We start from the raw sequence: 23,607 nt of genomic DNA on the forward strand, positions 1-23,607 counted from the left end.
AGAAACAAAACCCAGGTTTCCTGATCATCCAGCCACGTACCAAAACACTGGACCACACTGCCACGCAAACCACCAAAAAAGACTTTACAGAATGGGCTAATCTTAATCTAGGAAGGAGCCTGGTACTGTAGTAATCTGGTTATAAATAATATACCACAATACTTACACTATAAGCTTTTGGGGGCAGAAACTGTCTTTTTGTTGCGTGTTAGTACAGTGCTTTAGCAAATCTGGGTCCTGGTCCATGACTAAGGCTTCTAGCCAATGCATCAAAGCAAATAACTACTATACTACTTCTTGGAGGATGGGAAGAGGAGGGGGCATGGTGGACACAAAAGTATCTGGAAAAGTCAGAGTTAAAGTTAGGTTTAAAGACAGAGCACTACTATGTTCCATAGGGATAAGGTGCTGCTGGGTGTTTAAGAGGAGAGACAGAAGAGTTACCAGCAGACTGTGCTTAAGAATGTCAACAGCAGAGCCTGGCAGCCTCTACCTCCTCATGTGTTTCTTTGCTTAAGTTTGGGATACTGGGTTTTTATTCACCTTCAGATGAAATACTTGGTTGAAAGGGATTCCACTATACGGGACAGCAATAAATGGATTTTTGCAGGTGAGGAAGCTACTATTTTCCCCTCTGATTTAAAATAACTCTGCAAACAGTTATAGTTTTGTGAAACTAGTTTGCTTTACTGTATGATTTATAAAAATGCATTTACCATTGCTTGAATACTAAGGGATCAATCAGGGGAGATCTTTCAATGACACTGCAGCTTATTTTAGAGTTAGGAAGTCCTAGGTGGGAAGTGGGGCTCTTTTTTTGGGGGGGGGGGTGTTAAAATCCTCTCGTGAACAGTACTGTGCTCCGAGTGCGAGTATTAGCACAACACAGACCTGTTCCTTTGAAGCTAAAGATGTATTTTAAAAAAATTCAGGATTAATGCAGGCCCCTCTCCAGATAGGATAGACATTCCATGTACAATACCACAGCACACATTTGATTACATTTAACAGAAAAAATATTTACATGAATTTAAAGCTTTATGAAATCTGACCACAGTATTTCTGATTGAATTTGTACATAATTATAATTGTCATAGTACCAAGAGCATGGTGTGTAAAAAAAAAAAGCACACTATTGGAGTTATGATTTTAAATACTCAGATATCGCTCGTCTTGTGCAGATACTTGTTTTTGGAAGCCATGACCAGACTACGGACCAGATTTGGGCTGGGTGTGAGCAGCTGCCAGTGCAGTCTAACCTTGAGGACAAGAATGATTTCTATTCACATGCAAGCAAAAGAGAAAGAGGGATTCAATTAAGATCAGCCCCATATCTTCCACATGTCTCTTCCCTAACTAATTTGGGTATTAACTCCATGGATTCTTATGGGTGTGTGTGTGTGTACACAGACATATTTTACACACACACACACACACACACTCCTGAACACTTATTTTCACGGGGGGCGTGCGGGGGGAGGGGAAATCTACTTACTTCAAGTCCAGATAACTTGTTTTGATTTCACAATATAATGAAAAAAATCAGTAAAAACTCATCCCTCTGAAGTGACATTTTTCTTTCCACTTTCAGAATGTTACACTGGAAAGCAACCAAATGAATTCATTGCTCTTCCTTTTCATCTCTCAATCATGGTTCCCTTTTGTCTCTGCTCTATAGCTGCCTTGGTTCACCCCAGCGAACTAGGGGCATGGGCAGTTGACATGCAGACTGCAGGAGTTGCAAAGTAATTCCTGCTTTTTCTTGCTTTTGTTAATCTTGCAAATAATTCTTCATGGATCATGACAATACTCTAAAATTATTTACAGTGGATTCTAATACAACCCTTTAGTTGATGCAAAGGTTCATTAGAACAGAAAGGAGTGTAAATCATGACATTTATTGTACATTTATTGTGCCCCAAGGATTACATGAGAAAGAGAGAAGTGTGGGTGGAGAGAAAGATCTCTACTAAGTTTACCAGAAGCTTTTAAGAATTTAGTAGGGCCAGATTCTATTCTCACTTATAGCCTGTGCCAATGCCTGTGAAGTTGGTGGGCTGCCTGGGAACATGAAAGCAGAATTTGTTTAGAAAAGTCACTTACATCAATAAAACACAAATGTGTATTAGAGTTCCCTTGGAAACAGCCATCTCACATGAGCGAGGCTAATAATTGCAACTGTTTTAGTTTATTTGGATGGGATAAAGTTAAGTCTGAAGTTGGAAGGGACAGGGTAAATATTATAATAAAAAATAAGAAAAGTAATACAACACTGACCTTAAAACAGTTGCTGTCAAGTAGTTCATGCCCTAATCTGACCTACTTTAGAACTAAAATCTGACAGCGAATTGGGGAATTATATATTATTTTCATTTTTTTTAAAATCCAGGCTTGTTGCAGATGTACAAGTTGGAAGGCATCACCAATACGGACAAGGATCAGAATATTAAACAGGAATTAAACAGGAAGATCTGGATGATCTTGAAGACTGGGAGTGACAGAAATGGGATAAAACTCAATAGTACAAAGTCATGCACGTAGGGTCTAATAACAATTTCTGCTACAAGCTGGGAGCTCCTCAGCTGGAAGTGACAGAAGAGGAGACAGACCTGGATGTGGGGGTCAATCACAGGATGACCATGAACTACCAACATAAGGAGGCTGTGAAAAAAGCAAATGTACATTGCTAGGACAGATTGAGAAGTATTAATGCCATTGTACAAGGAAGTGGTAAGACTTCATTTGGAATACTGTGTTCAGTTCTGCTCATGGAAATTCAAGAAAGATGAATTCAAATCGGAACAAGTGCAGAAAAGAGCTACTAGGCTGATCAGGGAATGAAGAGGCTATTTAGGAGATTCCGCAGAGACTAACAAATTTATTTGAGCATAAACTTTCGTGAGCTACAGCATCCGATGAAGTGAGCTGTAGCTCACGAAAGCTTATGCTCAAATAAATTGGTTAGTCTCTAAGGTGCCACAAGTACTCCTTTTCTATTTTAGGAGAGGAGACAAGAACTGATGCACTCTCATTGTGCTGGGGAGCTGCCCACACAAGCGGTGCAGATCCCTTACTTGTCAGAGAATAGCACAGGAAGCTACCTGCACCTCAGTGCGCAGGGCGGTTGAAGCTGGGCAGGTTCATACATCCACCAGTTAACGGCCCAATTTTCTCCCACAGAAGGGTTAGGGATAAAGCTTAGTGAGCAAGCGCACCTGCAGAGCAGCTGTACCATTTAGCAGTGGCCTGAGGGCAGTGGTGAGAGTTCCTGTCCCTGTGGGCATGCAGCTGATTTACTTGAAGCTTTGTTCTGGAAAAGGATTTTCCACATCACGAAGATGTTCTCTGAAGAAACAGATTTCAAGCTAAGAGATTTCCACTAAGGCTTCCAATAGATATTTGAAAAAAGGGCAGTTATAGCTACTGGAGAGTATCAGATAGTATCAGCTACATCTGTCCTGTGTATCTGAGTATCAGAGAGTATCAGCTACATCTGTCCTGTGGTTTACTTATCAGATGTATCAAAAGGATTCCCTCCAAAACCCACAAATCAAAAATTTATCTAACTCCCTTGTACTTTCTACAGCTAGACAGACTCTGGACTACATGAAGTGAGACTGGATTTTCAGTCCAGTTCCCAACAAACACCTACAACACACACACAAAATGTAAAGCAAATAATTAGCAGAGCATACTAGCACTAATTGCTAGCTGTGACGCATGGCTAGAAAGGGTTAAACATCCGGCAAAATAAATAACCCTCAAAAGATATGTGGGGAGATGATGTTTGTGTTTTTGTGTATTTACATCTGTATGAGTAGGGTCAACAATGTAATCAACAGTCCCTGTCTGTGCTGTATTCTGATAATTCAGAGGCCAAAAGAACAGCCTAGCATTTAAATTAATTGTAAACACGGGATATCTCGGTATTCATCTCTCTTTGAAATGTACTGTGAATGGTGGAGGAACAAGCAAATGGCCTTATGTTAATTCGTATAGCTAAGTACTTCCTTCAAAGTCATCCCAATTACCTTTTGTTCCCCGAAGAAATCCCAACTTGTCAAAAGACATGAAATTATATAAAAGATCCTTGGATCCTGATTCTGTCATCTCAGATCTGCTTAAGCTTCATCAGGGGAAGTTTGAGTCGCAAGATTGAGGTCCCAGTTGTGCTGGTACACCCTGAAGGTGATATTGGACATTGGACTATAATCTGTGAACTATTTCTGAGAGAACTCTTTGCAGCTACAAAGCTCACCAGCTCTGCTATGAATCTGCATCTCAATGAATTGAACTTACGTCTCTATGTATACTGATCTTTTAACCATGCTCTCTCTCTTCTGTGTTTTAATAAATTTTAGTTTAGTTAATAAGAATTGGCTGTAGCGTGTATTTGGGTAGGATCTGAAACACTGATTAGCCTGGGAGGTAATCTGTCCGATCCTTTGAGATTGGTAAACATTTTCTTTTAAATGAAGAAATAAGATTTACAGAAATCTTCATCATATTTGACGTGGGTACCTGGATGGAGGCCTGAGGCTGGATCACTTTAAGGAAACGGTGTTGTTTGGACTTCTGAGTAACCAGTAAGGTAATAAAGAAGCTGTTTTGTGCTGGTGTGGTAAATCTAAGTATTGGACTATCCATCAGCTTTATGGTGATTCTTTGACACATTCTTTGCAGTTCACCCTAATTGAGTGACCATAGCTGGCTCCCCACTAGGACCTCCCTAGCTGGCAGTACCAATGGAGCAGCCCATAAGAGCAAACTCTTCTCTCTGACCTCTCCAGAGTATGGTTCCAGGGTACACAATCCAGCATCTTTCACAAACATTAAAATAAAATAGCTACTTATACTAGTTGCTACATCTCCTCATCTAGATAATCTGCTTCTGTTTCTCAAAGGTCTAACACTTCCTTAACTTTTAGTTTGCTGCCCATTTCAAACAATTTTGTAGCATCTGTAACATGTGGAGGAGGGGCGAGGGGGAGAAGAATTCTCTAAGCTCTCCTTATATCCCCAACACAAGTCCCCAGTCAGACATTATTTAGGGATGGACAGCCTGTCAAAGACCAGTTTCCACATCTGCAGCAGCAGGGGTTGGAAAAGGTTTGCTGCTTCCCACAACAGCTGGTGTACCCGCCCCTTTAACAGCCTGCCATAGGGAGCATATTCTCAAAGAATGAGGCAGAGGTTTAGATCAGTGGGTGTCAACCTTTCCAGAATATTATACCCCTTTCAGGAGCCTGATTTGTCTTGTGTAACCCAAGTTTCACCTCACTTAAAAACTTCTTGCTTACAAAATCAGACAAAAATATAGAAGTGTCACAGCACACTATTACTGAAAAATTGCTTACTTTCTCATTTTGTCTGCATTAAATTTTAGTTTGTACTGACTTCACTAGTGCTTTTTATGTGGCCTGTTGTAAAACTAGGCAAATACCTAGATGAGTTGATGTACCCCTGGAAGACCTCTGCATACCTCAGGGGTACGCTCACCCCTGGTTGAGAACCGCTGATTTAGATGACTAAATCCCATTCCACCCAGAAAATTGCATTGCTAGAACTGTCTGCAATGCTTTGAAAACATTCCTATCTGAGACTTTACTAGAGAGTGAGTCAGTGACTTCTGAATTACAGGAGCTCAAAAATGTTCACGTCTGGTTGATTAATTAGTCACTTAGGAGTTGCAGGTGCTCAGCACCTCTGCAAACCAGGTCACTTACTTGTTTGCCTATATGCAGACCCAAGTACCTAACTCCGGTCAGCCAAGTTTCCAAATGAGGGACAGTCTTCATAGAATATGTCTTGACTGAAGAGTAGTCTGGGTAATTGGCACCTGGGCGAAAGCAGCCACCTTGCCATGCCGAGTCACTTGTCCTCACCGGCACTGCGTGGGCTTCTGGGGGTATATCCCAAGGTTCTTTGTGCTGCAATAAGCTGAGCCACGTTACAATTCTTTCCCAGTGAATTGTGGGAGAACTCATCTATCCATCTGGGCACGTAGAGGGAATTGTGGGATGGCACTGAGTACTTTAGCCTGCATCCTCACTGCAAAGTGGACAGGGTACCGGCCCAAATGAAAGCACCACTCGAACTTCTGTGAATAACCTGAAGTCAAGGGAGTTAGCCCCAGTTGAAAGCACTACCAAACTCGGGTGAGAGGTTTGTGTGTGGATGGCAGGTGGGTTAGGGACAACACCCAGTAAGACCCTGGGCTAACTGCAATGAAGACATACCCAAGTGTTTGGGGATGAAAGGTGCTATAAAGCTGCAATTATCTGAGGTGGTCTCAAGCCCTTATCACTGTAACACAGACCAAATCTGTGACCAGGAGAGCAATGGAGAAGTAACAGGTTGTACACACTCCTCCCAGTCCAAAAAGACTGGATTACTTCTCAAATGTTTAACAGATATATTTGTTAAGCAATGTGTCAAGTTAATAATTCTTTCAGTTTCTAGCAGCACTGTCACAAGAATAATGATTAACCCTTCCAAATTTTCCTCAGAGGAGCCACACTGCAGGGTTAGCTGCAAAGATATAAAGTAACAGCCGTGTTAGTCTGTATTCGCAAAAAGAAAAGGAGTACTTGTGGCACCTTAGAGACTAACCAATTTATTTGAGCATGAGCTTTCGTGAGCTACAGCCACAAGTACTCCTTTTCTTTTTGCAAAGTTATAAAGTAATTTCTTAAGGCCAACGTCTGCCCTCAGATGCATGTAAGCAGCTCACACTGAAGTTAAGAAGAGTTATATGTCTCGACCCACGAGCAGATTTGTCCCCTAATGATTTTGTAACAAATTTCAGCAAAAGTCTGGGAATTTATGACGTATCCTGCCTATTTAAACAGTCACGAGTGGGAAAGGGTTGATTTTAAAAGGGATAGTAGAAATAGTTTTGAAAGGAAAATATGCAAACATTTGTTATTAAAAGATTAATTTGTTTCCAGGATGATGATTAGTTTCTGTTGGTATAGTAACTGAAGTTAAAAATAGGTTAGGGGAAACAAAGGTTCATGCCAAACCACTCTCTGCTACTCTATTTTTTGGTCTGAGGAGGCAGACTTTGCTAGACTAAAAATATCTCAGTTTTGTCTAATCAGTTTCCAACTCCCTTCCTCCTTTCTTCCCTCACATTTAAATGCAACCTATCTAGACATTTTAGTTTTCAAGTTATTTTTCCACATTAACCTTTAAATAAGAGGAAAGAATTATAATCTAAGCTTCTTAGATGTTTTAGAAGAATCTCACAAACCATAAACACTCATTATGTTCAAGCACTCCGATACTAATCAAGTTTAAAATTTGCAATGTTATGTAGCTCGATCCTTGAGGGGGCCATTTGGGATCTGCGGCAAAAATTGGGGATTGGTCCTGCTTCGAGCAGGGGGTTGGACTAGATGACCTCCTGAGGTCCCTTCCAACCCTGATATTCTATGAGTCTATGATCTGCCAAACCGACTTCTTGCTACAGAAGTTGTGCTCCAGAATCCAAGCATTCACTTTACACTTATGTTGCTAGCACTTTTAGTTGTGCAGAAAATCTTCTATATAACAAAATAAATATTAACTAATACATAGTTGTCTTCCTGAGTTTGCAGCCAGCCTAAAACAATAGCTCTGAGAAAGGCAAACTGCCCCCATTCATATAAATGAATAATTAACTCAGAATCCTAATGGCAAAGTTATCTTTATATATATTTTTAACTCTCTCATTGATCATTGTTTTAGCACAAACACATCCAGCCAAATCAATATACTAACCTACCACTGTTGGGTGCAGGAGCAGTAGGGCACTGGGCAACTGATTGCTATCAAGAGTTGCTGGAATGGAAAAAATAAGAGTTCGAAGCCTCTTTCACACGTTTAAAATCAACTCTGTGCTGTTGCACAAATGGGAGGTAAAAAGGAGACTCATTCCCTTTTCTGTGCCAAAATCTCAACCACCTGCTTGGTTCCCAATTTCCAAACTGCCCCCCATGCCTTCCAAGGAGCCAAAAGTCCCAAATGTCTCCTCTGCCAAAACTTTTAGCTCCTTTCTCTCTCTCTTCCCCTTCTCTGCAAAACTTCTACAAGCAGTTGGGAGTTTTAAGTACAAAATTCTGGAGCACACTAGAGTTCTGGGATGGAGGAAGAGTAAAAATCAACCAATTTACTATCCAATTAAATAAAAAACCTACTAATTGTTAAATTAAATATGAAAATGAACAAACATACACTTTTTAATTTATTCAGATCTGCTGCAGAATCTCTAAGCTGCTGCAAGGAGTGCTGCATCTACCAGCGGACCCGGAGGAGAATTTCAGGGCAGAAGAAAAAGATTTCCCACCCTGCCAGGGCAAAGGCTCCTTCAGCTGGTTGAATATCAAACATAAAAATAGAGTCAAATGTACTCAGTGAAATATTTTTCCAAATGTTCCTCTTTGTTATTTTGATTCTCTTTAAAGCAAAAGAAAAAAGAGAAACAATGAAATTAAATGCAAAATCTTATGTTAACACAACATGAAGATGGAGAATGATTAATCACCCCAATGTAAGGATGTTTAGAGTTAAGGCTGCCTCTATGCATTATTATAAGGCCAATCACTAAATCGCACAGCAGAGGTTTGTCTTAATTATATACTTGGTGCTTTAAAATGGTCAATTTCACAAAGCTGAATACAATTATGAGTCAAATCAGTTGGGAAAAAATTTAAAGAGAATAATGTGCATGCTAATTGGAAACTTAAGAACATTTTACTAGCTGCCTAAAAAGGTGGCAATCACACAATTGAGAAAAAAGGCCACACTGATTAAAAAAAGCCTACCTGACTTAGAAAAGAAGTGAAAGCACACAATTTTTTTAAAAAAATATGTTTGCAGTGTTGTTCGCAAAGGAAACCTGCACAACACCTTCAAAAGGTGAGCCTAGGAATTTGAATTGATAACACTGCTAGACACTAAAAACCCTGGATTTAAATGGGACACTGGTTTCATGACCCATTGCAACATTCTGAAACACACACCACCTCTGCTTGCTAACCATTAATGGCCCACTTCAAACCCCTTTTGCATAACAATCTAACCCTTTTTGCCCACACTATCTTAAGTGACCTCCTACCACCTTATGCTTTATTCTTAACTATCTTTCCTTACTTGTACTTAACTCACTCTGATTTCTTTCCCCAGATCAGAAAAACTCTGTGGCTTATGGCTACAGAGGTTTTCGACCAGAGGTACAGAGAGGTCTTCCAGGAGTACATCAGTTCATCTAGATCTGTCTCTCTCAATCTGGGGGTCACAACCCCGCGGGAGGGAGGGTGTCGCAGGATGGGTTGGGGGGGTCACAAGTGCAAGGCCAGTGTTAGGAGATGACAAGCAGGGCAATTGCCCGGGGCCCCACGCCACAGGGCCCCCCCCTCCCACAAAGCTAAGTTACATGCTTCAGTCCTAGGCAGCAGCGGCTTGGACTTGAGCCCCAGGGCTCAGGCTTCAGACTCCTGAAAGGGATACAGTAGTCAGAAAAGGTTAAGAACCACTGCACTAGAGAGCTTATGGTGCAGCTGCACTAATGTAAGCTCTCTGTGTAGTCGTTCTACACAGAGCTCTCCTGCCCATATAGCGTTGTCTACACTAGCACTTAAGTCAGCATAAGTTATGTTGCTCGGATTCACACCCGCAAGTGACAATTTATGTCGACTTAAACTGTAGTGTAAGCCTTGAAGTCTGAAAGCTTGTACCTTCCACCAACAGAAGCTGGTCCAGTAAAATCTTGTCTCTTAAAAAAATATAAGAAATAAAAGAAAGGGGAACTTGAGAATAATGAATGTAAATCAGAAACTAGTAATTGTAGAAAACTGGCAAAGGAAGCAAAAGGACACAAGTAGAAATGTACTGCCAGCAGCGTTAGACAATAATGAGTTTTCTGAAAGTATGTTAGGAACAAAAAAAATCCTACAACTGGTATTGGTGTTAGTAGAGGGAAGTGGTAGAAGTGTCAACAATAATGCAGAAGTGTTCAAGAAATATTTCTGTTCTGTATTTGGGAGAAAGCCAGATAATATAGTCACAGCATGGTAACAAAACACTTTCCATCCCAACAGTAACTCAGGAGGCTGTTAACAGCAGCTACTAAAGATAGACATTTTCAAAATCAGCAGGTCCAGATAATTTAGATGCAAGAAGCCAAGCCCTAGCCAAGGAGCTCTCTGGGTTGTCAAGGTATGCCTACACTATGATAAAAAAACATAGCACTGAGTTTCAGAGCCCAGATCAGCTGACTCAGGCTAGAGCTCTAGGGCTATGAAATTGAAGCTTAGATGTTTAGCCTCAGGCTGGAGCCTGGGCTCTGACACCCTCTCAATTTGTGCTGTCTTATAGTCTGGGCTCCAGCCCAAGCCCAAACTCTTCAAGTTTGAAAGAACAAGAAGCAGTGGTCTCAAGTTGCAGTGGGGGAGGTCTAGGTTGGACATTAGGAAACACTATTTCACTAGGAGGGTGGTGAAGCACTGGAATGGGTTACCTAGGGAGGTGGTGGAATCTCCATCCTTAGAGGTTTTTAAGGCCTGGGTTGACAAAGCCTTGGCCGGGATGATTTAGTTGGTGTTGGTCCTGCTTTGAGCAGGGGCCTGGACTAGATGACCTCCTGAGGTCTCTTCCAACCCTAATATTCTATGACTCTATGAATACAATTTTATAGACCACAGCCCAAGCCCCATGAGCCCAAGTCAGCTGACTTGGGCCAGCCACATCTGAACCATCGGTCTTCTATTGCAATGTAGACATGCACTTGATGATGATTTTCAAATCAGTCGTGGAAAGCTAGAGAAGTTCCAGAAGACAGGAAGAAAGCAAGTGTTGTGCTAATATTTAAGAAGAGTAAAAGGGATGACCCAGGTAATTATAGAATTGTCAGCCTGACATTAATCCCAGGCAAAATAATGGAAAAACTGAGATGGGACTTGATTAATAAAGAATTAAAGAAGGGTAATATAATTAATGCCAGTCAACAAGGGTTTATGGAAAATAGACCCTATCAAACTAATTTGGCTTTTTTTTTTTATGAGATTATAAAATTTGGTTGATAAAGATAGTAGCGCTGATGCTTAGATTTCTGTAAGGCATTTGATTTGGTACTGAATGACATTTTGTTTTAAGAAACTAGAATGATATAAAATCAGTATGTACACATTAAATGCCTAAATGACAGGTCGCAGAATGCAATTGTAAATCTAGTGGGTATTTTTAGTGGGGTCCTATAGGGATTGGTTCTTAGCCTTATCGCATTATAATCTATGAAAAAGATTGGTTGCATTTAGGTTGGGTTTAGCTAATATGCTAGCTATTTCTGACCTAAACACAACCATTTCCCCCAGTATAAATGCAGGGTGGCACTTTGTCAGTCCATGTAGCTAGGCTAGAACTCAACCAGCTACAAATGGTACGACGAGGTGATACTCTCAATCTATCCTGGAGAAAATGGTCAAGTTTAGGTCAGGATTATTTAGCACACCAGTGAAGCACAATCTGAGCTTGACCTCTTTTCCTAGTCGAACCAAACCCCAATGTCACTTGAAAGTGAGAATATGCATGCTCCTAACACTGTTGTAGCCGGCATGCCAAGATATTTATGTGCCAGATGCGCTAAAGATTCATGTGTCCCTTCATGCTTCAACCACCATGCCAGAGGACATGTGTCCATGCTGATGACAGGTTCTGCTCAATAACAATCCAAAGCAGTGCAGACTGACACATGCTCATTTTCATCATCTGAGGCAGATGCCACCAGCAGAAGGTTGATTTTCGTTCTTGGTGGTTTGGGTTCTGTAGTTTCCACATCGGAGTGTTGCTCTTTTAAGACTTCTGAAAGCATGCTCCACACCCATCCCTCTCAGATTTTGGAAGGCACTTCAGATTCTTAAACCTTGGGTTGAGTGCTGTAGCTATCTTTAGAAATTTCACATTGGTTCCTTCTTTGCGTTTTGTAAAATCTGCACAAAAGTGTTCTTAAAATGAACAACGTGATGGGTCATCATCCGAGACCGCTATAACATGAATGCGGGTAAAACAGAACAGGGGACATACAATTCTCCCCAAGGAGTTCAGTCACAAATGTAATTAATGCACTGTGCCATGCAAATGCCTGTTCTCACTTGCTGATGAATAAGAAGAGGGCAGCATTTTTCTCCTGTAAATGGAAACAAGCTTGTTTGTCTTAGCGATTGGCTGAACAAGAGGTAGGACTAAGTGGACTTGTAGATTTTTTTTGTTACATAACTGCACTGAAAAATAAAACAATGTAAAACTTCAGAGCCTACATTTGTAAGTTGCACTTTCACGACACAGCGGTGGCACTAAAGTACTTGTATGAGGTGAACCGAGAAATACTATTTCTTTTATCATTTTTACAGTGCAAATATTTGCAATAAAAATAATATACACTTAGATTTCAACTACAACTTAATACAATATATATGAAAATGTAGAAAAACATCCAAATATTTAATAAATTTCAATTGGTATTCTATTGTTTAGCAGTGTGATTAAAACTGCAATTAATTGCAATTAATTTTAATTAAAAAAATTAATTGCAATTTATCACAAGTTAACTGCAATTAATCGACAGCCCTAGACAGAAGCAGTACCGCAGATCATAGGTGGTCAATGATCTACAGATTGAGAGCCAATGCCATTAATGGAAGTAAATTCAGAAAGCTTTTTAACTAGTCTCTGTTACAAGTTATTTCTAAATATAAAAAGAGTTAAACAGGACTCCCTCCAGCTCTGGCCTTCCTTGAGTTTCTGGGCCTTCTGAACAGGTTGTAACTCCCATAACACTTTTATTTGATATCTGTTCACTCCACCATCAACTGTCCACAGAGATGGTCAGAATCCCTTTAGTGGCATGGTAGATGGCTAGGTTTATAAGTGGCCAAAAGTGCTATCATACAAGGGCAATTATTTAGCCCAGCTCTTTATAATATGTTTTTTTAATTGCCAGAGCCTATGCATTCCAGTTTCCCTTTCCCTGGGCTAAGAATGACAGGGAGAAGAACTTCCTGAGGAAGAGCTCTAGTAGAGAAACCCTAGCTAGTCAAGTTTACAGATTTAATAATTTTACTAAGATGATGTTGAAGTAAAAAGAAAACCGTACGGCGTTTAAGCACAGAAGTTTCTGGTTATCAGGGAATAAGGTACAGATTATCAAGGGGTGCGAAATTCAGTTTAGGAACGGGTGGCGTAAGGAATACATAATCTGCAATCTCCCCAACTGGGGATAAAAGTTTAACGGGTCAAAGTACAGACATTGAGATATGGGGGTATGTTGTTCATATAATGGCTATGGTCAGGTGTGGAGTAGAATGAGTGGATACGATGAGGATGCATTTACCCTCATTTGGTGGGATTTAATGTTCAGTGAGTTTATGGTTCCAGTTCATATGGTCCAATGGAAAAAGTCGCTCAGTCCCTTTCCCAGTTGATGCACGATGTCATACCAGCTCACACCTCCTGGTACTGTTGGTGGCCGGTGATGTGTTCAATGTAGATATCCCTAGGCCATCGGATGGTGTCCGAGACCATGAGGTGCCGCATACCACACAGCAATTTACCACAGGAATTCAAGCTATTCCCCTTCCTCACTTGTCCCAAAGCAAAATCTGCATGAGATGAACACACTAGTATTATAGAGAGCAAATTTTAGCCCTGGTCTAAACTACGAAGTCATGTTGGTATAACTACATGGCTCAGCGGTGTGGAAAATCCACACTCCTGAGTGATGCAGTTATACCAACCAAACTTCCAAGGCAGACAGTGCTATGTCGACAGAACAGCTTCTCCTGTCAACATATTTACCTCCTCTCAGGGAGGTGGAGTTCCTACGCCGATGGGAGAAGCTTTCCTGTCAACACAAGTAGCGTCTTCACTTAGCACTACAGCAGCGCAGATTTCTCAGTGCAACTGCGCTGCTGCAGTGCTGTAAGTGTAGACAAGTCCTTAGTTTCTGAATGGGAGGTTTGTTGAGCAGATTTGTTGCATTACTGTAACTTCTTTAATGTTTTCAAACCAGTTAACTTCTTTAATTTTTTTTTTTTTTTTTAAAGTCTGTGTTTCTGCCAAAGCATTTATGGCTGAGCACCTGCAGCTTCTGTATTGAGATCCTCAAAACCTCCAGAAGTCAGGCCATTACTGTATGAAATTCACCCCTTGCTTGGGGAAAAGTAGTTTTCACAAAATTCCTTCTGGGCAATCTACCTCTATAACCTCATCATCTCAGATGCTATTTTCAACACACACACACACCTACCTATTTGCACTTATAAACAGAAAAGAAGTTTATGGTGAGAGCTCTACTATTTTAAAAGGCAAGTTTGCAAGAACAGCAGCAAAAAATCTTCAAGACTGGAGTTCACAAAATATTATGGAGGCCTTATACTGTCTCTAGGGTTGAGGATACATTGACAGTTCCACTGTTAGCCTTAGTTTGACCTGCCCTCTAATTTTATGTCTCAGCAAACAATTTGAAGATGTGTGTGTGTGTAATGTAGGTTAGGAGAAGAATTTTCTTCTGAAAATTTCATCCCGTTAGGAAACCAGAGTGTCTGAAGTGGAATACAAAGAGGTACACAGATGAGACTTTCAGGGACACAACTTCCATTCCTTTCAGATGATGTCATTGTATCCTCTCACTCGGAGGATACCCCTCTGGGGTACGGGACCCCTATTATTAGAAAGAGACAGGTAATAGTAATGGGGAATTCGACTGTTAGAAATATATTGTTTGATTTCTGATGACCAGAAGAACCGCAAAGTGAATTGCCTGCTGGTTGAAGACCTCATGAGACATCTAGATAGACTTTCAGAGTAGCAGCCGTGTTAGTCTGTATTCGCAAAAAGAAAAGGAGTACTAGTGGCATCTTAGAGACTGATAATAAATTGGTTAGTCTCTAAGGTGCCACTAGTACTCCTTTTCTTTTTGCTAGATAGACTTATGTGCAGTGCTGGGAAGAGCCGGTGGTCATGGTATATGTAGGCACTAATGACATAGGGAAAGGTAGGAGAGAGATCCTGGAGACCAAATTTAGGCTGCTAGTGTAGCCTATAGATAAGGTTACAATTTAGTCACAGAGGTGACAGCAGTCACAGATTCCGTGACTTTACCCCACTTCAGCTGCTGGGCTGGAAGCGGGATTGTGTAACCCTGCTCTGCAACTAGGGCTGGATGGCTGGAACCAGGACCCTGCAGCCCCTGCCCTATGGCTTGGGAGGGGTGAGGGGGCTGCAGCAGGGACTGCACACCTGTCCCGCAGCTACAGCCAGCTCCGGAGTGGGAGCTCAGCACCGCTGTGGCTGCGCCCCACACTGCAGCCGCCGGGGCTGTGTCCCCCACCATGGCAGGGGACTCGGCCTGTCGTTCCCCCTCCCCCATGAGACTCCATTCCTCCCACCCCTACTTAGCCCTGCCTCCAGTTATTTTTAGTTAAGTCACGGACAGGCTCCGTGAATTTTTCTTTACTCCCCGTGACCTGTCCATGGTTTTTACAAAATCTTAGCCTTACCTATAGGGCTAGCTTGCTTGCTTGCATAAAAATCTTTTCTTATGAGTTTAATCATTTGTTACATTATAAGTTTGTTATTATAATAGGTTTATCAATTTGAATTAGGGTATTTTAGATGTAACGCAAGGAACCTACAGGCAACATCCTGTATGTTAAGCTAAGGCAAGTTAACATACATACGATCAATACCTTCACCCTGAATAGGTGGTGATGAGCTAAAGTATATAGTATATATGTTTGTGACCTTTCACACAGATAAGTGGGAAAGTTAAAGCAAGTTGGTAGGTAAGGCCACCCAAGTTCATGGCCTTTTTCAGACTTAACAGGTACACCACAAAGAACAAGAAAATAACTGGTGAGGACAGATATAAGAGAGGTGAGGATGAGCTAATGGTCTCTAATAGTTACAAATACAACATTAATATGCATGAACATGCCAGCCTATAGAGTAAGGGTACCCTAACATTTTTGTGGCTGAGGAAGTTAAGTTTGGACATGGAAGGAGGGCACTTAGGGATCAGGCCCTATAATAGGGGCAACCCACCATGTTGGGGAAGTTCAGATTCAGCTTGTTTATTGTTAGTTCATCATTGTTAGTTCTTAATTGTTAGTTTTAAGTAAACTAAGTTAGCTTCTATAGTCTTTCTATAGCTTTTAGCTCTAGTTTCTTCTAAGTTCTTCACACTTCATTCAAGACTTGAGGAACCTGGACCATCGAATTCACTTGGCATGCCTGAGGCAAGGCTAGCCTTTTGTCTCTTATCACCAAGTTATTATCAAGGAAGGGTGTGAATATTTAAATTGATAAACTTTTATAGTTTATAATACCACATGTACTGCTAGAATAACATTGATTTTGTAATTAATTTGATTTGATTACTCCATTACTGTTCCATTTATCTCAATAAAAGGTTTAAAGCTGCCTTTTGTTCTCAGTGTGAGTTTCCTTATCATACATCTCCCTGCAAATTCTGTGTAGTCTGATTCTGACACAATAACCTTATCTTCTGATCAACTGGTGAGCCTATAACCCATATTATCTAAACAATATTATTAATCTCCCATAAAATCAGGCAACACTAGGTAAGAGACTGAAGTCCAGGACCTCCATGGTAGCATTCTCTAAAGTTCTTCTGGTTCCATGCACAGGGCCAGTTAGACAGGCAGAACTGCAGAGTCTCAATGAGTGGATGAGAAAAATAGAGTTGGGAGGAGGGATTTAGGATTATTAGGAACTGGGGAACTTTTCGGGAAAGGAGGGGCCTATACAGGAAGGATGGGGTCCACCTAAACCAAAATGAAACCAGTTTTTAAACTGGGGAGTTCTTAAACCAAGGGCTGGGGGAAAGCTGACAGAGGAGCATGCAGTTTGGATAGAGACATCAAGTAGGGGAAGATTTATTAAAGGACATACTCTGTATCTTAGTAAAGAGGAGAGGATAGAATTTGATAAACTACAGGTAGGAACTGAAGAGAAACAGTCAAACGAAGAAAAGTCAATTATACCGCATGAAGGCAGACAACTTGTATACAAACGTTATGGGTGAACCCTAGTGCCTGGTATTAAATGAAGATATTGATATATTAGGCATCACAGAAACTTGGTGGAACAATGATAGTCAATGGGACACGGCAATACCAGGGTACAAAGTATATAGGAATGACAGCGTAGGTCATGCTGGTGGGGGAGTGGCACTACATGTGAAAGAAAACAGAGTCAAATATAGTAAAAATCTTAAATGAATCAAACTGTATCACAGAATCTCTGTGGGTACAAATTCCATGCTTGAATAATAAGAGTATAGCTGTAGGAATATACTTCCGACCACCTGACCAGGAGTGATGGTGACTGTGAAATGCTCAGGAAGATTGAACAGGCTACAAAAACAGAAAACCCAATAATAATGGGGGATTTCAACTACCCCCATATTGACTGGGTACATGTCACCTCAAGACAGGATGCAGATATAAAATTTCTAGGCACCACTAACGACTGCTTCTTGGAGCAACTAGTCCTGCAAGCGACAAGGGGAGAGGCAATTCTTGATTTAGTTCTAAGTGAAGCATAGGACCTAGTCCAAGAGGTGATCATAGCTGAACTGCTTGGTAATAGTGATCATAATGTAATTAAATTTAACATCTTTGTAAGGGGGGAAAATACCAAAGAAACCCACCCCCGAAGCATTTAACTTCAAAAAGGGGAACTACACAAAAAGCGAGGTGGCTAGTTGAACAGAAATTAAAAGGAACAGTCACAAGAATGAAATGCCTGCAAGCTGCATGGAAACTGTTTAAAAACACCATAATAGAGGCTCAAACTAAATATACAACCCAAATTAAAAAAAAATTAAGAGGACCAAAAAAAAAAAAAAAGCCACCATGGCTAAACAGAGTAAAAGAGGTGGTTAAAGCAAAAAGACATCCTTTAAAAACTGTACATCAAATCCTAATGAGGAAAATAGAAAGGAGCATAAACTCTGACAAATCAAGTATAAAGGTGTAATTAGGCAGGCCAAAAAAGAATTGGAAGAGCAACTAGCAAAAAACACAAAAAACAAACAGCTTTTTTTTTTTTTTTAATAAAGTACATCAGAAGCAGGAAGCCTGCCAAACAATCCGTGGAGCCACTCAACCATCAAGGTGCTAAAGTAGCACTCAAGGAAGGCCAGTCCATCACAGAGAAACTAAATGAATTCTTACCATTGGTCCTCACTGAAGAGGATGGGAGGGAGATTCCCACACCTGAAACATTCTTTTTAAGTGACAAATCTGAGGAAATATCCCAGGCTTAGGTGTCAGAGCAGGTTTTGGAACAAATTGATAAGCTAAACAGCAATAAGTCATCAGGACCAGATGGTATTCACCCAAGAGTTCTGAAGGAACTCAAATATGAAATTGAACTACTAATTGTGGTATGCAACCTCTTACAGATGACTGGCAGATAGCTAACGTGATGCCAATTTTTAAAACAGGCTCCAGAGGCGATCCTGGCAATTACAGGCCATAAGCATACTTCAGTACCAGGTACATTGGTTGAAACTATAGTAAAGAACAAATTATCAGATACATAGATGAATATGATTTGTTGGGAAAGAGTCAACATGGCTTTTGTAAAGGGTAATCATGCCTCACTGATCTATAGAATTCTTTGACAGGATCAACAAACTTATGGACACGAGTAACACTGTACTTGGACTTTCAGAAAGTATTTGACAAGGTTCAATGTGAAAGGCTCTTAAGAAAAGTAAGCAGCCAAAGGATTAGAGGGAAGATCCTCTCATGGACCAGTAACTGGTTAAAAAATAGGAAACCAAGGGTAGGAATAAATGGTCAGTTTTCACAATGGAAAGAGGTAAACAGCAGGGTCCCCCAAGGATCTGTACTGGGACCAGTACTGTTCAACACATTTATAAATGATCTGGAAAAGGGGGTAAACAGAGAGGTGCAAAGTTCACAGACAGTACAAAATTACTCAAGATAGTTAAGTCCAAAGCTGACTCTGAAGCGTTTCAAGGAAAAAGTGGGCGACTGGGCAACAAAATGGCAGATGAAATTCAATGTTGATAAATACAAAGTAATGCACATTGGAAAACATAATCCCAACACCATACAAAATGATGGGGTGTAAATTAGCTACTGCCACTCAAAAAAGAAATCTTGGGGCCATTGTGGATATTTCTCTGAAAACATCTTCTCAGTGTGCAGCGGCAGTCAAAAAAGCTATCACAATGTTAGAAACTATTAGGAAAGGGACAGATAATACAAAAAATATCATAATGCCACTATACAAATCCCATGGTATCCCACATCTTGAATACAGCATGCAGATCTGGTCACCTCATCTCAAAAGATACATTAGAATTGGAAGACACAGAGAAGGACAACAAAAATGATTAGGGGTACGGAACAGCTTCCATATGAGGAGAAATTAAAAAAGACAGACTGTTCATCTTAGAAAGGAGATGACTAAGACGGGATATGATAGAGGTCTACAAAATCATGAATGGTGTGGAGAAAGTGAACAGGGAAGTGTTATTTACCCCTTCATAGAACACAAGAACCAGTGGTCAACCAAAAAATTAATAGGCAGCAGGCTTAAAACATAAGGAAGTACTTCTTCACCCAACACAGTCAACCTGTGACACTCATTGCCAGGGGTTGTTGTGAAGGCCAAAAGTATAACTGGGTTCAAAAAAGAATTAAACAAGTTCATGGGGGATGGATCCATCAATGGCAATAAGTCCCAGGTGTCCCTAAGTCTCTGACTGCCAGACAGGGAACGGATCACTCAATAATTGCCCTATTCTGTTCATTCCCTCTGAAGCATTTGGCACTAGCTACTGCTCGACAACAGGATAGTGGGCTAGATGGACCATTGGTCTTGACCCAGTACAGCCATTCTTATGTTCTTGTGAAACAGTTTTCACAGTGTAGTTTAAAAAATTAGCACTCAATATATTTCAGTGTCTCATGGACTCTTTTCAACAAAGAACATAGTTTAGATTCCTCAACTGGCCTCAGTCTTCAATTAAGGATGTGTTTTATATTCCTTATTTGATCTAGACACTTTAACATAGGATACTTTGAAAAGCCCAGGAGAAAAAACAAAAACAAATGATCATTAAATGCATCTGTGTCATAAGAACAGGCGGACATATACAAATGTGAAAGAGACAGTTTAAAAGATACACACTCCATTCCACATTCTCATTAGAGAAGGTGGCTAGCATCCCGCCACACCCCTCCCAAAAAGCCTCCTTTCAACCAGGCTCGCACATCATCTCAGCTATTCCATGACCCCTCCATTCAATTGTCTGCACCCCAGCTTCCTCCCACAGACTCTTGTAATATCCTGGTTTGCCCCAACTCACCACAGCCTTTAGAGGCAACTCTGAAGTGCCTCACTTAAGGGACACATTTAAAAGAGAGTGAGGTTCCATGGAAGTTACAAGCATTGCTGGCTATTTGGAGAAGGATCAATAGGTCACAAAGACCTGGGGCCTAACAGAATTTTTTCCCCCAGCAACATGGATCGGCCTGAGGACTTATAACACTCCTTCCCTAGGACCTGTACAGGTTAATCGGGGCCCTAAAAGGTGTAACACACTTCCCATTTGTTAAATCCTTCAGGTTTTGCAGCATCAACAGAAACCCTTGGAATCCTCTGCGTCAAAAGACTGAATGCAGGGTGAAGTACTCCAAGGTCATTTGGTATTTCTGATGAAACTCTGGAGGCTGCCTGGGCCACTATATCTGGGTAGGAAAGGTCTCATGGAGGTGGTAACTGCTAAACACCTCACCAACATTACAAGACTCACCTATCAGTTATCTTGGCAAAATCTGACACTTCTAGAAAACAAACGGGCCTGCAGAAGCAATAAACTCAGATCCTGATCTTGCAAACACTTACATACATACAGTAATTTTATGTATAATGGGACTACTCGCATCCGTAAGCATCTGTACGATCAGGGCCTAAACCACCAACAAATAACTGACCAGATGCTCACAGGGCTACACGTCCCACCGAAAGTAAAAATATGATGAATTGCCAGAAGACTTGTAATTGTTGTTTTTGTCAGATGTTCAGCACCATGCAACCGGACAGAAATTCCAACAGTAACAGGACACTTACAAGTTAAAATTCATATAAAAAAAAAAGAGAGAGAATTAACCACCTGTGTTGCTAGCACCTCAGATTTTTAGAAATTGAGTTTATTTTTCACCTCTTAGGTTCTTATGCTGCAAATGCACATCTGCCTAATTTTATTCATATCAAAGACAGTTGGACTACTCACATGGGTAAAATTAAGCACAGCTGTAAGAGTTTGTAGGCTCCAGGCTTTAGACTGTCCATTTCTTGCATTTCTATCAGTTTGAGCAATGTAAACAAACCATTCAGTTTTTAATCTTTCAGTTTCTGATTGCATGCATCGGAAAAATAACTGCAATGTTTGGTTTTCAGCCACTACATTAGAATGCTAGATAGCTTTTAAAAATAAACTGTTCCCATTCATATTTTTATTTCAGTGGAAACATTTCTATTGGCATTAGGTTTTGTCAAATATTACTTAAGAAAATGTAGGCTGACCCGACAGCACCCCTTCAAGTATTTGATCTTTAGTAACTAAACTGAAAACTAAGGATGTGCTCTTGCAAGCTTATGTGCAGCGTCTATCTGTGCATGGGAACTTAAAGCATCAGGATCTAAATTGTGACAATACTGGTCTTATGAATAAGTCTGTATAAACCAGCCTGAAATTTCTGCAACAAGACATTTTTGAGCTATGAGAGATCACAAATACAAAGATTTAAACCTTAGCCAAAAAGTGGTTCCTTCCACACCCCAAAAGAGAAAAAAAAAAATCTGTCTTCTTGCCTTTGACAAAGCATGAAAAAATTCAAGCCAAAAGGAGTTTATTGAACATTTGGAGATTTATAACAAAAACACACAGAGATGAGATTATAAAGGAAACAGTATTTAACCTACCACTATGCAGGCTCACTAGTAACTCCCTATCAGTGGGGCACTGACTAGAGATCAATGACTCACCTCCTCATGGTGAAATACAGAAAGGTGGCGGGGAGGAAGAGAAACATTCTAACATCTTTGGAGATAAAAGGAAATTAATGTTTTGCATCTGGTGTGCAAGTTATGTCTGAATAAAACATGCTCCAGAGTCTGCAGCTATACATTCCTGCACAAATAAATAAAAATTAGAAATAAGAAGGGAGATATGTAGTTGGCCATGTGAATTGATTTCAGATCCCAGTCTCAGATTCACAAGCTAGTAGGAGGCAGAGACTAGCCATTCACAGCAGCAAGCCTATCAGATAATTTATTTTAAATACCTTTAACTAAATACAATACTAGGACTCATGGAAAGTGGCAGATTAACACCACACTGAAAGCTGAAGTGATTCACATCTACAGACCAAATACAGCACAAACAGCAGCAGGAGAAGCGTCTCCACATCACCCCAACGATGGGCCCACAGCCTACCCATGATAGCCACCTCATAGGAGTACAAGAGCAGGTAAGTCCCCATGCTCATTTATTCCTGGCCTTCTCTGTTACTCACAAGCTCAAAACATGCCAATTATTATGGTGTTTTCTGGAATGTGAACTTTCCACTGAGAAGCAGGCCAATTCACTTCTTTCCTCCTCCCCGTCGCACCCTCCTCCCTTTAATTCTGGATGGCAACAGCTTTCAGTCATCATTGACCTGGGCTGGATTCAAGCTGGTCACCTAAAAGATTCAAGGACCCAGATCCCACTACATACTATTACCTAAGCCAGCTTCCCCAGCTCTGGTGACCTGAGCAGGGATGTTCATAGAGTTCAGTTTCTCAGATAAACGTTAGATGCAAAGCCTGAGGGGACTGGAGGTATGTTTAAAGCAGAGGAAAGTGATCTTCAAAGCTTTCAGGGGCTTAAGGAATATCTTACCACTACTACACTGCTGTCCCTGAGGAAAATGTTTTTAAGCCATCTAGTTCTTTGCACACCTCACCTTTAAAAAGCCTCTCAGCCTTATGCTTTAATATCTAACTTTCACATGACTGGAAAAATACCAGGAAGCACTTGTGAATGCCTACAGTTTGTAATTCAAATACCAAAACACCATAAAGGCTCAAAGTTAGTTGGAAAGTGATGATTTTTAAAAGACAGAATTTGTTTGAATCTGAGTGGGTGCCTTGTGCTAAGGCCAAAAGAAGATCATCTAGTCTGACCTGGAAACAATGTAAGTTGTTTCCGTACAAGTCTCCCCCTACTTTCCCTCAAATACAACAGACTTCTGGGCTCACCCTACTGAGCTGCTCTATCCCTCCCTCCATCTGACCTCCTGAGGTCCCTTCCAACCCTGATATTCTATGATTCTGATCTACAGACACACAAACCAAAGAGAGATCTGAAAGGAGGAGTGAATGCTGATTGCAAGGGTCAGATGCTAGATCTATTCTCCCCTAAGGACTACCACAGAGACTCTCCTCTGAGAAACCATGGTGACAGGCATACTATTTTTAGGGTTGCTAAAGTTGTCAAAAATAAGGGTCTGCTTTCTTAGC

General features: G+C 40.7%; 1 protein-coding gene across 6 annotated transcripts in view; it reads right to left on the minus strand.

The window, feature by feature from the left end:
* Positions 1-23,607, minus strand: part of SH3BP2 (SH3 domain binding protein 2) — a 64,698-nt gene that overhangs the window by 39,515 nt on the left and 1,576 nt on the right. Inside the window, exon 1 of one of the 6 annotated variants that reach the window (XM_084626761.1) lies at positions 4,032-4,319. The exons of the other annotated variants lie outside the window; for them this stretch is intronic. The gene's annotated coding sequence lies outside the window, so the exon portion shown is untranslated. Of the gene's footprint in view, positions 1-4,031; positions 4,320-23,607 lie in introns of those variants that run through there. 6 annotated transcript variants of the gene reach the window in all.

Source organism: Lepidochelys olivacea (genome assembly GCF_965140295.1).
Source record: "Lepidochelys olivacea isolate rLepOli2 genome assembly, chromosome: 4".
NCBI classification, from domain to species: Eukaryota; Metazoa; Chordata; order Testudines; family Cheloniidae; genus Lepidochelys; species Lepidochelys olivacea.